General features: G+C 47.3%; 2 long non-coding RNA genes across 2 annotated transcripts; one reads left to right on the top strand and one right to left on the bottom strand.

Moving 5' to 3' along the window:
* The first annotated feature begins 5,968 nt into the window (after positions 1-5,968).
* Positions 5,969-10,748, top strand: LOC309861980. Its single transcript, XR_014310268.1, has 2 exons — positions 5,969-6,031; positions 9,723-10,748. It is a non-coding gene; the product is annotated as an uncharacterized lncRNA (long non-coding RNA).
* Positions 10,749-11,323: 575 nt separating this feature from the next.
* Positions 11,324-13,019, bottom strand: LOC309862026. Its single transcript, XR_014310290.1, has 2 exons — positions 12,965-13,019; positions 11,324-11,832 (listed from the first exon to the last, which is right to left on the bottom strand). It is a non-coding gene; the product is annotated as an uncharacterized lncRNA (long non-coding RNA).
* Between the last annotated feature and the right edge of the window lie 1,518 nt (positions 13,020-14,537).

Raw genomic sequence — 14,537 nt, 5'->3', positions numbered from 1 at the left:
CTGACGTCTTGAAACTGTTTTGCGTTTGTTTGTCTCTATGGTGTAAGGAAGCAGAGTAACTGCATTCTTTTGTTCGTGGCTGTCCAGTTTTTCCAAAACCGTTTGTGGTAAAGACTGTCTTTTTCCTTTTTGATATTCTTGCCTGCTTTGTGGAAGATTAATTGGGCACAGAACTGCGGGTTTATATCTGAGCTTCTGTCCTCTTCCCTTGGTTTCTGTGTGTATTTTTGTGCCAGTCATCCTTGTTAGGATGACTACAGCTTTGTAATAGAACTTGAAATCTGGAATTGTGACTCCTCCAGCTTTGTTTTCCTTTCTCAGCATTGTGTTGACTGTTCAGTATCTTTGCTGGTTCCATACAGATTTTTAGGAGTGTTTGCTTGAGTTCTTTTTGTTTAACTTAAATTCAATGAGCCAACTTAGACTACATCACTAGTTTCAGATGTAGTGTTCAATAATAGATCAGGTGTGTGCAACACCCAGTACTCCTTGCATCCCATGCCCTCCTTAATGTCCATCACCCAGTTACAGCATCCCCTAGCCACCTCCCCTCCAGCAACCCTCAGTTTGTTTCTGTAACAAACCCAACAGTTTGTTTCTGTACTGAAGAATCTCTCATGGTTTTTCTCCCTTTCTGATGACTTCCCATTCAGCTTTCCCTCCCTTCCCCTCTTATCGTCTGTGGTGTTTCTTCTATTTCACAAAGGAGTGAACCCATGTACAACTGTCTTTCTCTGATAGACTTCTTTTGCTCAGCATAACACCCTCCAATTCCATCCAGGTGGATGTGATGCTAAGTCTTCATCCTCTCTGATGGCTGAATAATATTCTGTTGTAGATATGAACCACATCTTCTTTATCCATTCATCTGTCCATGAACATATCTGAGCTCTTTCTGTACTTTGGCTAGAGAGGATAAGGTTGCAATGAACATTGGGGAGCAGGTGCCACTAGTTTTTATTCAATCTGTGTCTTTGGGGTAAATACCTAGTAGTGCAATTGTTGGGTCGTACGGTAGCTCTATCTTTAAGTTCTTGAAGAAACTTGGTAACATTTGGCAGAGTAGCTGTACGAACTTGATTTTCCACCAGCAGTGTAAGAGGATTCCCCTTTCACCACGTCCTCACCAACATTTGTTTTTCCCTGCCTTGATAATTTTAGCCATGCCAGCTGTTGTAAGGTGGTATCTCATTGTGGTTTTGATTTGTATTTCCCTGATGCTGAGTGATGTGGGGCACTTGTATGTCCTTTTGGTAGAAAGTTGTGTTCATGTTTATACCTACGTCTTAATCTAGGATAGGGGTGGTCCAAGGAGCATGGAAGGTGTGATCTGCTTAGGTGTGGAGACCTTCACAGACGTCTGAATTGAGGGCTAGAGTTAAGGAGAGTATCAGGCTCAGGCTTTGCATTCAGTATGGTTTGGAACTATAAATAAGCAGGGATTGGTTCAAGATTTCATTCAGATTTGTTTTCTAAATCCTTTCTGCAGTTCCAAAAGCCATGATTTCTGACTTTGTTGTAGGATGAGCCCTCTGCTTTGCTTAGGTTTCCCCATTCCCTGGGGATCTGGAGCCAGGCCTCTGGGCATGGTCCTTTAAAAAGCCAATCTAGGGTGAGGGTTGGGGCCTAGGATCATGGCAGGTTCAATCTGCCAGCTGTGTGGCAAGACTACTGAAGGGCTGAGTTCAGAGCATGGTCAGGGTGATTGTCAGGCTCCAGGTTTGAGTCCAGCCAGCACTGAATGTGGGGGTTGCTTTAGGTGGGCATGCAGATTTCTCCTGCTCTGAGCCATTTCTGGAGTTCCAAATGGCATGGTTTCCTTCTGGGTGGCAGGTGGAATCCTCTGGATTTGCTCAGGTGTCCTTAGTCCTGGGGCTTTGGCATCAGGTCTCTGGGAACAGACCCCTCTGAGCCCAACCTAGGGTCAGGATTGGGGTCAAGTTTACAGTCAGGTTTTAGGGTCACAGGTTAGGGTCAGGGGTTAAGGTTAGGGGTTTGGGGTAGAGGTAGGAGTAGGTTTAGGGTTGTGCTAGGGTTAATTTTTTGCCATTCCTGTGGGACAGAAAGCACACTACTGTATTATATCCTCCTTGCACACTGTGGCTAACAAAGGGGAAGCACACGCTCACCCTCATAAGTTCACACTTACACCTTTGTTTCTGCACATCACTATCATGTACAGTGAATTCCTGTTGGGCTGCAGACATGTAGATGTGCCCTTTAAGGTTTAAATAGAGGAGGATGGAGATGGAGTTCTGGCTAAAAGGATGGAAGTCCTTGCCTCTGGGGGTGAAGAAATTACATTTTACCCAGAAGGCGCTATGCTCTGTTCAAAGAAGTGACATGATCCTTGGACCTTTGAGACCAGGGATTGACACAGACTTTTCCATATGTCTCTGTAAAAATTTTCTGTCAGGTTTGCTGTCCATGTGGTGTCTCTGACAATGACTCCACTCTTGCACTGTGGCTTGAGAGCAGCCCCAGACCATCCATAACTCAAGTTCCAGCCACACTTTATTGACAGAATACAGGGAGAGGTCCCATTTGGCCCATGGGTGATAGTTTCCCACACTCCAGATCTGCAACATGATGGATGATGGGGGAGAGGGCTCTTCTTTTCCAGTGGCAGACTGGGAGTACACTGGGCCATATCCTGCCTGACCCTGGCCCCTCCACTTGAAAGAAAAAAAAGATGATAGTGAGACTGGCCAACAATGAAGGCCTCAGGGATTCTCCTGCCTTTCTCTGTAGGCCTCAAGTTTGCCACAAAACGTTTGTCTGTGGTTGAATTCCATGTGGGTATTGTTTGGCTGAGACAGTCCCCATTGCCTGGTGGGTATATCTTGCAAGTTATATACCACATAGACCGTCATCTTGTTCAGGCCAAGACCATGAGCACATTTAGGGTTCTCCTGAGTTAGCAGAGGTTGTAGCATGTGTGGGCTTCAGGACAAGTCTGATGCAGCCCTCAGCAATGTAATGGAGCATCTGGCTTCCTGAGCTCTCTGTGGCACTACTGGCACAGGCCTGGCTGAGGCTACTTCTGCGGTCATGATGGAAAACCCCCCTGGCCTGGGCAGTTCACCCCATCCTTGGCCCTGCAGGCTAAGACCCAAGGTTCCTCCTACCTCATTGGCTGGGATCAGGTCACATGCCCATGAATGAACCAATCCCTGGAGCCAGAGAGTGGAGCCATGGAGGTTAGCACATGTTGTTAGGACCTCTGTTGTAATGACTTTTCTATGGCTGTGGTGGCAAGATCTTATGGGATGCATCTGTTAACAAAACGAATATTAATTTCTGATAGTAAGTGGGTCCAAGGTGCTGGCTTAGCAACTAGCACCTCAGTACTGATGTACTTCTCTGCAGAGACAATGGCCTAGGAGCAAAGTGGTTGGAAACTGGCCCAGAGTGCACAAGAGAAGTGTGTGTGTTTAGGGGATTGGGGATAATAGCTCTGGGCAAGCTATAGCTCCAACTTACCTAGGTTTAAGAAGGTGCAGGGAATCCGTGGTGTTACACCATCCATCATTTTGCAGATGGAGAATATGCCTTTGCATAGGGTCTGGCAAGACTTGTTCCAAGTCTTCTCTAGTTGGTACGGATGTCGGGAAGACAGTACCCTCCATCTGCTGGGATAGGCATGAGAGGCTGAGTGCTCTCAAGAAAGTGTCTGGCTTTCTGTGAGCCTGCACACAGGCCTGATGAGGACAGTTCACGGTTTTGTTCTGAGGAGGGAGTGGTGCCACGTGTGATCCCGGGAAGAAGACCGACCTGGAGTCCGCTGTAGAGCTACTTCATGGGAGTGGGGCTGATCTGCAGCATCCGCCCCTTGGGATGTCTGTCCTTTATTGAGTTCTGGGTATGGTTTCTGTGATTGTGTCCTAATGGCTGGGATTCCCAAGGAGCAGGATTTTTTGGCTTTACATTAAGAGTTGGTCCACCCGGACTGGGCAAGTCCCATTCTGCTGCTGAGAATTGTGTCTCCAGTGGTTGGAGTGTGTATTACAGGCCTAGAGGTCAATGGTGGGGTGGTTACAGTGGTCAGTAGACTACTGTTATTGATGATTTTTGTAAGTGAAATCTATAGGATGATATGTTAGATCTTATGGTTAGGGATCCACATTAGGTGCCCGTAAATGGTGCTTGTTCTGAATTTCATATTTGGTATCTTTTTACTACTTCTAATAGCCTTCCTTGTACTTGGTATTCCAAGAAGCAATGCATCACAACGTTGCCTGCATTGCGTTGATGGGAATTTGAGCATGAAAAGGTTATCAGTGCTTCCACAAATTGTACACTGGAACAGCCAAAAAATAAAATTTTATTTTTGACACTAAGGAGGAAATATCCTGCTGTGATTCTTAATTTAAACCAGGGGAGGGGTCCTCTTTTGGTACTGGTAATGAGTACCATTAGGCCTTCCTAGGGAACATTATCAGATCTATTGGAAACTTGGTCTTTGTTTTTATGGAAGAATCAGGAGTCAGCCAGTTATTTGTGTCCTTTCTCATTTTCCATGATAGTTCCACAATATCTGGTTTCACACCTCTACCATTGTGAAATCCCAACTTTGGCACCAGCTTGCCCTTCTCTGTCAAGGGCAGAGAGCCAAGTTTGAGACAAGACAAGAGCTGCTTCTGGGTGACTGGGAGACTCTAGGATCAGAATGCTGTTGGTAGGGAGTTACTGGGATCCTAAATTCCAAACCAGCTCCTAACACCCAGCTGAAATACATTTCTTTCTTTCTTTCTTTCTTTTTTAAGATTCTATTTATTTTCCAGACAGAGATCACAAGTAGGCAGAGAGGCAGGCAGAGAGAAAGATGGGGAAGCAGGCTCCCCGCCAAGCAGAGAGCCTGATGAAGGGCTCGATCCCAGGACCCTGAGATCATGACCTGAGCCCAAGGCAGAGGCTTAACACGCAGAGCCACCCAGGTGCCCCTAGATGAAATACATTTCTGACTTAGAAACTTCAGATAGAAATCTTTTGTCCATGATGACAACTGAAGAAAATGTGTCATCCCTAAACCTAACCTTAAGCCCTAACAACGCTGAAACCTAAGCTGACCTTAAAGCCCAAACTAGAACCCTGAATCCCAAACATGAAAGGAAAGCCTATACCTGAGCCCTGGATCCAAGCCCGGAACCACGAACCCAAACCTTAAACCAGACCTCCAAGTCATGAACCCTGAACCCAAATCTCAGCTTGAAGCCAAACCCCAAATTTGATCTTGAACTTAAACTCATAAGCCCTGAGTCTTAAAGCCTAAATCATAAACTTAAAGCCCTAAACTATAACTCTGTTCCCTTGTCCTTCACTCTAAATCCTCACCCTAACACTAAACCCAAAGCCTGATCTAGACCTCTGACTAAAACCTGAACCTGAACCCAAATTCAAACCCTTCACCACACTTTGCTTATGCACTTGCCATTGATGGATATGTGCAGTTTCTACCTTTTGATTCTTGTGAACATTGTTTGGGTTGGGGGCTAGGGTTAGGGTCTTGGATTAGGGTAGGGTCCAGGCTTGAGACCAAGTTGAGGTCAGCGTGTGGGTCTGCATCAGGGCCATGTTCAGTGCCACTGTTTGGGTCAAGGACTGTTGTAATTCCACATTGTTTCCAATTCATTGTTCCTTGGCTATTTTGGGGGAAGTTGGGGGATATTGGGCTCCATGCAGCTTGAATTTCCGGAATGAAATGGCGTCAGCAGGACCCCTGGAGGGAGCAGGACCTTCCACTAAAGGGTGAGCTCCCACAGCCCTGCACCGCCTTCCACCGCCTGCAGAGGGCGCCAGACCGCAGCTCCCGCCCTGAGCCCAGGCTGGGCAGCCACAGCTGGGACCAGAGCCCCGCCTCTTCAGGACCCACTGTGGAGACTTCTGGAGAATGGGGGGGGGGGGGGGCTCCCACCCTGACAGGACAAGCTGAGGAGGGTGTGGCTCTGCATCCACACTGACCAGACCCGTTGTGGAGGACGCGCCCACACTGACAGCAGTCCAACCTCCTAAGGACCAGACGCTGGAGGAGGTGAGGAGATGCCGCCTGAGTGGACTGCCAAGGGGTTCGTGGTCTCAGGACCCCACAGAGGAAGGGCGCCCTGTGTAGACACTGGGGCTTCCGTCGTTTTGTGTGAGGAGACGTGGCCTCCTGCTGTGCTGTGCATGGGGCTGTGGGGTCCCCTCTTTCTGGGCTCAGGTGCTCCTCGGTCCTCCTCTGTGTTTGTGTGCTTGAGGATTCGGTTCCTGGGGTTCCTCAGATGGTCTGCAGTCAGGGAGCGTCCGCCTGCCTTGGTGCTTGTGCTCCCCCCACCTCAGCCCTGCGGGGTCCTTCCCGTGTCCACACCCACTCCGGGCTGGCGCCGAGTCCGGAAGTTCGGGAGCCAGAGTGAGGACTCTGTAGAGGGTTTTGGGGAGAGTAGGTATTTTCCCAGTGTGGGCTCTTCCCTGAGCACAGTGCCTCCCCATCTCCGTGTGTGCTCCTCCCTGTCTGTGGTCATTGTTGCAGGGCTGTCAGAGGACAGGTCTGTCACCTTCTTGGTTCACGGGCCTCCAGGGTATCTTGCTCTCTTGGATGCAGGTGTTAATGAGATTGTTCTCCGTAGTCTCTTTCTGATGGTTCCTTCCGAGCACGTAGGAGTGCCACTAATTTGTGCATATTGATTTTGTTCCTTGCAAGTTCTTGAATTTATTAGTTCGATTTGCCTTACGCTCAATCTGCCAGTTACTTGACCAGCAGCATGGGTTTATTTGGGAAGAGCAGAGAATGGCAGTCTGGGCTGAGCAAGCTACGGTCCCATCACAGGCAAGTGCGAGAAACAAAGGAGAGGAATATTATTTCATGGAGGAGGAAGAAGTTGGGAGGGGTGCTTGGAAGGAAAGTCCCCTGGAGAAAGGCAGGGTGATGGAGAATTCTCACCAGCTGAGCTGCAAAGCTCCTACAAAAAGTCAGGAGATGAACCTCCAGCTTCCCCTGTGGGGCCTGGAATTGGTGAGTCTCTCCTGTGGGGGATTGCAATGTGGGGTCTGTAATGGGCACTGAGCACCAGGCGCCCCCTTCCAGCCTCCCCTTCTGGCATCCCCAGTCCACTTTACTGGGGCATCCCTTCCTGCTTTTTGCACAGTTCTAACCAGCTTGTGGTGGAACGTTGTGGAAAACTGGAATTCCAAATTCACTGCTTCTACTGCACCTGAGATACAGGGGCCCATGATTTAATCCTCCCACGAGTCTCTTGCTAACATGTGTCCTCTCCATGTTGGGTGACCTGGATCTGGGAGGGCTTGGCCTCCATCCCAAAGTCTGATGTCCTCTCTGCTTCCGTGTCGTCGTGTTAACATGGATGTTTGGAAGAGTCATTTCCTCTGCGGTGATTTCAAAGTGCAGTCACCTTGTCATAGCAGCACAAATACGTGCTGTCTCCACACTCAGATTCCCCAGCCGTCATTTCTTTACCACGTTTGCCACTTCACACGGGATGCTTCAGTGTGTTTGACTCCACACCAGGACAATGTCCTGCAGAACCACCACATAACCTGAAATGAGGAGATCATTACAGAACCCATCCAAGGGTTAGTGTTAGGGACCAGGGACATGGCAGGACTGACCTGAAGACCCCATGGAGAGCTGTCTGGGTGGCTGAGTTGACAGTGTATTTGATGGTGAGTGTCTGGCCCTGGCTTTGTGTCCAGGAGTCAGCTCTGTGTGGGTGTGTCCTCAGCTGGGCATGCAGATTTCTGCTCCTCTGAATCCTTTCCGCAGTTCCAAATGGCAGAGTTTTCCTTCTGGGCGGCAGACTGAGTCCTCTGGGATTGCCCAGGTGACCCCAAATTGTAGGGCATCTACTGCAAGGCCTTTGGGGTCAGAATCCTGACAACCAAACCAAAGGTTATGGTTAGGGCCCACCACAGGGCAAGCCTGATCTTCCAGCACTCTGTCCATCTTTCTGGGGCGGGGGCAGTCGAGGGATTGGTTCAGGGTGAGTGTCAAGCTCCAGGTTTGCATCCAGGGGCCTGCTGAATATGGGGGTGTCCAGAGGTGGGAATGCAGATTTCAGTTCCTCTGAATCCTTTCTGGAGTTCCAAATGGCATGGTTTCTTTCGGGGTGGCAGGGTGAGTCCTATGGTGTTCCTCACTGTCCCCAATCTCTGAGGCTTTGGAGCCAGGCCGTTGGGGACAGACCTCTCAGGACAGAATCTAGGCTTAAGAGTTTGTGCCTATGGGCATGGGTGCACTGATCTGAAAAGCACTATGGTGAGGATCACAGGGGTCTGAGTTGAGAGCATGGTTCAGGATCAGTATCAAGGTCTGGGTTTGTGTCCAGGGGACCGCTGAATGTAGGGGTGGTCTCAGATGTCCAAGCCGATTTCCCCTACTCTGAATCCTTTCCAGCATTTCAAATAGCCTGGTTTCCTTCTGGGTGGCAAGCTGAAATCTCTGGGATTTCTCAGGTCTTGCCCAAGGGCAAGATACTTTTTACAGTAAAAGAATTCACCAGATGAGCTGAACAGCAGAAAAGACACAGCTCAGGAGTAAATCAGTGAACAGGAATATCATGCCAAAAACTTCTTTGAGAACACACTACAGAGCAAGGGAAGATAGGAGAGAAAGCTGAGATATAAAGGACAAACCCTCCAACTTTCCAACATCATTCCCTACTTGTTTATTTCCATTGCTGTCAGCTCCTTCCCAGCCAAAAATAAGTCACCTGAGCCAGCCTTTTTTCTTCCTGAGTTTGGGGCACTGCAAAGCCCACCAGAGGGGCCAAGGGTACCCCTGTACCTGTTGAGCTGAGCCCTTTTGTACCCCAACAGTGAGCAGGTACCAGCCTGGCCCTCTGGTACTCCGTGGTCTGTGGCAGTCCTTCCTTCTGGACCCTGCTTTGCTGCTCTTCCTTCCCTAACCCTGGTCTCAAACTAGGGATTGCTCCTGGAGGAGGAACCCAGGGAGATGAGGCTCAGGAGGGCCTCCCTGCCTGGAATCTCCGTGTGGGGAGTGCACAGCCAACAGATTTTGCCCAGGGACTTGCAAAATGCAGAGAGGCAGATTTCTTTTCTCTCTTTCTCTCTCTCTCTCTAGCCTCATACCAACCAGGAGTTCTTAGAACTTTCTTCAGTGACTTCTAAGTGTAGCTTGGCCACTGTTTCCACAGAAAGGCCACTTGAGCGTGATCAAGCACATGTATAAGCAATTACATTTTTTTCAAAAACAACAAGCCAATGCACACAGACCTTTGACAGGAGCACAGGACGCTCAAGGGACCAGAGTCCCTACCTTGGGCAATAGTGGTAGAAGCCGGGTTCTGCCACGCAGGTCCCTAGACCTTTGGCAGTTTCCACGATTGCAAATCCAGACATGCAGAATCCTGAGGGACAACCTACTAACTGCAAAAGAGCAAAAATACATCAGGATTCAGAGAGTGGAAATCCATTTGTACTGGAAAAGAAAGAAGCAGGCTTGCTGTGAATCCAGCATGGAGGACAGGCATAGATAAGGCTGCTTGCTGTATGAGTCACGGAAACTATTGTTTCTCAAGGGTCATGCGGTCTCTGTAAAATGCTATGAGAACTCTCTCTTGGGGAACTCCTGCTTTCCTACCAGTGACGCCCCCAGATTCTGCTTTGCTAGTCCCATGGATTCCTGGGGATACCCAGTTGATAAGCTAAGCCGTCCTCAGGACAACACTTGCTAATGGACTGAATGTTTGTGTCTTGTCCCAATTCAGATGTTGAAGCCCTAACCCTCAAGGGGTGCCGTCCAGAGGTATGGGCTTTGAGAGGTGAGGAGGTCATGAGATTGGAACCCTTGTGAATGAGATAAAACCCCTCTGAGAAAAGACCTGAGAGATTGTTCTGCCAGCTGTCAGCCTTGCAAGGCTACAACAGGAATATGGGCATCTATAGATAATGAAGCAGTCTCTTGCTAGATATCAGATCTCCCAGGATCTTGCTTTGGACTTCTCAGCCTCTAGAACTGCAAGGAATAGTACATGTTTTGCTGTTTCAGCCACCCAGTCTGTCATCATTTGTTGCAGCAGCCTGAACTGAATAAGGCAGAGCCCAAGTCCTGGTTAATCCCTGCTTCTACTCATTTCCCCTCAGAAAGAGCTTCTAATCCAGAACTGACCTCGGCTTTCCATACACGTGCTTCAGACCCCCTTCTGTGAGAGCCCAGACTTTGTAAAAGACTCCTCCCTCATGGCAACCAGCATTCTGTGACTCCTGAGGAATGTCCTCCCTGACTGTCTTAAGTCAATCAATCTGATTTTGATTCTGGAGTCCCAGGATTGAAAGACCCCTCTCCCCTTGCTAAAGGCTTGTTTAAGTAACCTGATGTCCCCACAGCACCCCCTCTTCCCTTGCTGAAGGCTTGATTGTCCCCATAGCCGGATGGCAACACATACCAGGATGTCTATTGTCTATGGTCAACCGGCCTGTCAAAAAGGGAAGACAAATGAGGAATAGAGTGTACCTGGGACTTTCCAGAGTGCTGAGGCAAGGCCGGCCAGAACAAACGGCTGTGTCCTTGCCTTAAACCCAACGCCTGACTATGCTTGATTTAAATTAACCAATCAGATCCCTGTAACCATGCATCTGCTTCTGTAAGACCGCTTCCCGCCACCGCTTCCTGCCACCCCAACGCTTGCCCTATATAATCTGCTCCCCAACTTAGCCCGGCGTGCTCAGTCCACAAAGGCTGATGCATCCGCAGGCGCCTGTGTAACCAATAAACCTCTTGCAACTTGCATCCAGTGGAGGCTTGGTGTCTGCTTCTTGGGTGCGGATCGAGGGTCTTTCAGGATCAAGTCCTGCATCAGGCTCCCAGCTTCATGGGGAGTCCGCTTCTCCCTCTGACCTTCTCCCCTCTCATGCTCTCTCACTCTCTCTCTCTCTCAAATAAATAAATAAAAATCTTTTAAAAATCTGATTTTAACAGACCATAAGCTTGTTCTTGCTGGTCTTTGGAAGATTAGGCATTAGCCCTTCTGAGAAAGTTCTGAATGGCTGCTTCATGAAGGGGTGAACTGTGTCCCCAAAGTCTCTTTCTGCTGCCTTCTAATCACAGATGCTGAGACCAATCCTCCCAGGTGCTGGTTTTTCAAAGCACTTAATGCGTTGGCTTTGAAGTTCCTCACTTGACAGTTCTGCTTTAGTCACTTTGTGACAAAACAGCCAATTGGTGGTGGATGCAAAGTGCACTGATAAAGTTAATATCAGGGAACAATTTTTTGAGTGTCAAGCATGTGCATGTGTGTGCACACACATAGCCATGTGCTAAGCATTATGGTAAATGTCTGACAAGAACTAAAACATCAAAAAGTCAGGATACCCCATTAGCTGATATTTTTATTATTCCTACATCCTAAACTATGAAACACAGGGTCAGAGAATAAGAAGTGGCAAAAAGAATCAAGATTTGAGGCAGTTCGATTTCACAGCCAGCCTTGATCAATAAGCATGTACACCTGTGTCTAGTTTCAGCTCTGTGTAACCTTGCCATAACCTTGGATAAGCCATTCATCTCTCAAGTTCAGGTTCTTGGTCCAAAGAGGGAAGGGGCACAGGTTGAGTACCTCCAGTGGGACTTCCTGGCAGACTTGTTCATCCAAGCATTCCTGTTTCAGTTTGAGTAATTGAATCCAGTCTTTGTTTTACCGAAGGCCAAGCTTGTCTAGTGTGTCCATGCCACCAGCCAGCAGCATTTGTCCATGCCATGTAACAACTGAGCAACATTCATAGGAATGGGGGAGGAAAAGATGTCCATAGGTGTTGACAGATGTTCTGCATGGAGGGACAGGAGCTGGGGCCATCACCTTCTGTTTCTAGTGGCCTTCTCTGTCGAGTTAAAATAAATGGCAATTATTTGCAACGACAGGGATGAAAGTAGACGGTATTATGCCAAGCGAAATAAGTCAGTCAGAGAAAGACAATTATCATATGATCTCACTCATATGTGGAGCTTAAGAAACAAAACAGAATCATAGGGTAAAAAAGGAAAAAAATAAGATGAAGTCAAAGAGGGAGACAAACCAGAAGAGGCTTTAAAAAAAAAGAGATTTTTATTTACTTATTTGACAAACAGAGATCACAAGTAGGCAGAGAGGCAGGAAGAGAGAGAGAGGAGGACGCAGACTCCCCAGGGAGCAGAGAGCCTGATGCGGGCCTCGATCCCAGGACCCTGAGATCATAACGTGAGTTGAAGGCAGAGGCGTTAACCCACTGAGACAGCCAGGTACCCCTCAGAAGAGACTCTTAATCACAGGAAACAAACTGAGGGTTCTTGGAGGGGAGGGGGATGGGTGGATGGCATAACTGGGTGATGGACATTAAGGAAGGCATTATAAAAGACTGATGAATCACTAACCTGTATGTCTGAAACTAATAATTGTATTTAAATTACAATTTTCTTTAAAAATAATTTTAAACTAAAGTAAGTAACAATCAAATAATGATCAGAGTTATCCAGCAGTGAGTATCAGATCTAGATGTCAGTTAAATTTAAGGGGCTTGCCGAAGTTTAGGAGAGTCACACAGGTCATTTTCCTGTGTGGGGACGTCTTCAGGGGCAGTTCCAAAGACAAAGATTATTAATATTTCTCCTTCCCCCATTCCTCCTAGAGCCAAAGATGTTTCCTCCACTCACTCACTGGCCCTGTAAGTAGGTGTTGCTTTCTCTCTACCAATCACAAAATCAGTGAGTAGCTATAACTTCACCTTTTCCAATATCCCCCTACCCCCGACCTTTTGTTTTTAATGGCCACGGGCAACAGGGACAAAGACATTTTTTAAAAACTTAAAGAGATCTATTATGCTCTACTACCTTGGCCTGCATGGGTCACTGCAAAGGGATTCTGCGAACTGTGTACTCAGATGAGTGGTCATTATCTTCAAAAACTCAGGGGCTGAGATAGACACAGGAACCAAAAAATAAAGAGTTAATGGACCATCAGAATAATGGAGTACCAACACTTTTTCGTCCTTGGCTTGAATCCTCAAGGTCCAGTGTCTCAACAGAATTTTCATTTTGGTCTCATCTGACTCACTTGTCCACGCCTGGGCCAGTTGGCAGTTATACTGAGAACTGAAAATTTTCCTTAGAAGAGAAAAAGAGTATTTGTCAGGTAAACCCAGAAAATGTCCATTATAGGAAGTTAGGCCTTTTGTCATGGTACTCCATTAGCACCCTCCTGACTGTTAAAGAAAAAAAAATTTTGTGACACCCATTAAAGACAGTAAGGAAGATTTTATTCAAGGGATGCTACTACGATGGGATTTTATTTTATAGTATGGGAGAGAAATCTGGCTCAGCTCAGACAAATGGAGATTTATAGCTAAAGAGCATGGTGGGGGGTCACTGAATGTAAAATTAAGATGGAACATCAAGGGTAAGGATGAAGGGATTCTGGCTAAACCATCTGGACAGTAATATTGTTGAAGGAAGGCTAGGGTCATAAACTATTGAGAGCAGGGGATAAGGAATTTTTTAAAAGACTTATTAATACATTTTAGAGAGAGGGAGCAGGGGTAGGGGTAGAGGGAGAGGGAAAGAGAATTTTAATCAGACTCTTCCCTGAGCATAGAGCCTGAGGTGAGGCTTAATCTCAGGACCGTGAGATCATGACCAGAGCAGAAACCAAGTGTCAAACGTTCAACCAACTGCACCAACCAGGTGCCCTGGGAATAAGGGATTTGATCAGATATTAAGCGTTGTAGATACTGAAGCACCTGGATGGCTCAGTTGGTTAACTCTCTGGCTTTGGCTTAGGTCATGATCTGATCCCAGGATCAAGCCTGGCATTGGGCTTGCTGCTCAGTGGGGAGTCTGATTCTCTCCCACCCTCTGCTACTCCCCCTGCTCGTGCTCTCTCTCTCTGTCAAAATAAATAAATCTTAAAAAAAAAAAAAAAAAAGAGTGGTAAGATACCAGAGGTGAGACATAAGGAATTTGATCAGATATCAAGAGTAGGATAGGAGATTGCTGAAAAATTGACAAAGCAGGTTTCTTGCTAAAACGGGGCTAAGTGGGCGGAGCCTGAGATCAAGGCTGGACAGAAAGAGGACTCAGAGGAACTTGACTCAAGTCTGGTCAAGGAGAAAATCTTCATCATCCATGACCATTGTATTTTCTGCAGTCACACATTTTACTAATTCTTTTATCAGACATTCAGTGAACGAGAAACATGAACACAGCAGCAATAATATAACAAATGTAAGCACTCTAGCAGAGACAAAGGCGGTATAGGAATCCACCTCATCAGATTTAGAATATGCATGACACCATGACTGAATTACTACCACTGCTTGACTTTACTGTTGAGATTAAGATGGAGTACAGAGGATCAGAGGGAAGGGAGGGAAAACTGAATGGGAGTCATCAGAAAGGGAGACAAACCATGAGGCACCTTTAACTATAGGAAACAAACTGAGGGTTGCTGGGGGGGAGGGGAGTGGGAGACATGGAGTAACTGGGTGATAGGCATTAAGGAGGACACGTGATGTGATGAGCACCAGGTGTCATCCACAACTGATGAATTACTAAA

The sequence above is a fragment of the Mustela nivalis genome, assembly GCF_964662115.1.
Source record: "Mustela nivalis genome assembly, chromosome: 1".
NCBI lineage: Eukaryota > Metazoa > Chordata > Mammalia > Carnivora > Mustelidae > Mustela > Mustela nivalis.
Note: the sequence above shows the minus strand (reverse complement) of the source record. Positions and strands in the feature narration are given on the sequence as shown.